The sequence below is a fragment of the Apium graveolens genome, chromosome 1 (assembly GCF_009905375.1).
Source record: "Apium graveolens cultivar Ventura chromosome 1, ASM990537v1, whole genome shotgun sequence".
In the NCBI taxonomy this organism is placed as follows: Eukaryota; Viridiplantae; Streptophyta; class Magnoliopsida; order Apiales; family Apiaceae; genus Apium; species Apium graveolens.
The window spans coordinates 90,497,584-90,499,669 of NC_133647.1; the positions used below are offsets into that span (position 1 = coordinate 90,497,584).

At 41.5% G+C, this 2,086-nt stretch overlaps 1 non-coding gene across 1 annotated transcript; it reads left to right on the top strand.

Moving 5' to 3' along the window:
- The first annotated feature begins 1,601 nt into the window (after nt 1–1,601).
- On the top strand, nt 1,602–1,708 carry LOC141683888 (small nucleolar RNA R71). The gene has a single exon (XR_012560485.1). It is a non-coding gene; the product is annotated as a small nucleolar RNA R71 (small nucleolar RNA).
- Nucleotides 1,709–2,086: the final 378 nt, after the last annotated feature.

The following is a 2,086-nucleotide window of genomic DNA, read 5'->3' on the forward strand; positions in this document are numbered from 1 at the left end:
GGCTTTCTCTAAGGCATCAAACCTCAGCATTTGATCCAGCTCTGAAGTAACCACAGAATCGACCAATTCCGCTTTTAAGCACTCCTCATTATCAGTAGGAAATTTCATGGCATTGAAAACATTAAATGTCACATCCTGATCCAATACTCGCATAGTGAGCTCACCCTTTTGCACATCATTCAAGGTTCAACCAGTAGCCAAGAATGGTCTTCCCAAGATTATGTGAATCTTTTTATCCTCCTCGAAATCAAGAATTACAAAGTCAGTAAGAAAGATGAGTTTGTCCACCTTGACCAAGACATCCTCCACAATGCCTCGTGGATATGTAATAGAACGATCAGCCAATTGCAAGGACATAAATGTAGGCTTTGGATAGGGTAAATCCAACTTCTTGAAGGCAGACAAAGGCATCAGATTGATGCTAGCTTCCAAATCACATAAACACTTGTCGAATGACAATTTTTCGATGGTACAAGGAATAGTGAAGCTTTTGGGATCTTTAAGCTTTGGAGGTAACTTATGTTGCAGCACAGCACTGCATTCCTTCGTAAGAGCAACGGTCTCTAAGTCATCGAGCTTCATCTTTCGAGAAAGAATACCTTTCATAAACTTTGCATAGCTAGGAATCTGTTCAAGAGCTTCAGCGAAACGTATGTTGATATGAAGTTTCTTGAACACCTCCAGAAACTTAGCAAACTGCTTATCCAACTTTTGCTCCTGCAGCCTTTTAGGAAAAGGAGGTGGAGGATAGACCTGTTTCTCCCCTGAATTACCCTCAGGAGGAGTGTGTTCAGATTATGGAACTTGAGATTTTTTGGGGCTTGCAACCTTCCCAGACCTCAATGTAATTGCCTTAACCTGCTCTTTTGCTTCCTTCTTACTTGGAACTTTTGTGTCACTAGGGAGTGTACCAGGTTGTCAATTCAGCAAGGCATTGGCAATCTGCCCAATTTGATTCTCCAAGGTCTTGATAGAAACCACTTGGCTCTTGCACATGAGCCTCAACTCCTACAATTCAGATTTCTCATTAGATTGACTTGTACTTCCATGTGGTAGTTGCTGAAGTTGGAGTTATTGTCTTGGTGCATATTACAGTTGTTGAAAACCAGGAGGGTTGAATTGCTTTGCTGCATACTACTGATAAGGCTGATTGTTGCTCCAGCTGAAGTTAGGATGATTGTGATTTTTGGGATGATAGGTGGTTGGAACTGGCTGCTGCGACCTCTGAAAGTTGCTCATGAACTGAGCTGATTCACTAGAAATAGCACATTGCTCAGTATCATGCGCACAAGCACAAAGCTCACAAACACTTATGATCTGATTAACTCTATAATTAGCCAAGGGAATCCACCTTCATCGTTAAAGCCTTAAGTTGGGCAACTATAACAGTAGATGTATCCACCTCCAGAATTCTTGCTACCTTTCCTTGAGGTAGCCTTTGAGTTGGATTCTAGTATTCATTAGCAGACATCAGTTCAATCACCTCATAAGCTTCATCATAGCTCTTAGCCCATAAGGCTCCACTCGATGCTGCATCGAGCATGGGTCTAGACTGTGCTCCCAAGCCATTATAAAAATAATTGATAATCATCTAGTCAGGCATCCCATAATAAGGACACTTCCTAAGCATCTCCTTATAGCGCTCCTAAGCTTCACATAAGGACTCTCCCGATTGCTGCACAAATTGAGTAAGAGCATTTCTGATTGCAACTGTCTTTGTCATTGGGAAGAATTTAGTAAGAAACTTTTAAGCAAGATCTTCCCAAGTAGTGATAGAACCAGCTGGTATAGAGTGTAACCAGCTCTTAGCCTTGTCCCTCAGAGAGAATGGGAAAAGCCTCAGCTTAACGGCATCTTTAGAAACACCATTGAACCGGAAGGTGTCGCAAATCTCGATGAAGTCCCTAATGTGAGTATTGGGATCTTCAGTTAGAGAACCCCCAAACTAGACTGAATTTTGCACCATCTGAATCGTGCTAGATTTGATTTCAAAAGTATTAGCCGCGATGGCTGGTCAAAAAATGCTAGATTGAATGTCATTAATCTTCGATTGAGAAAATTCCATCAAAGCTTTCAGATTTTCTAC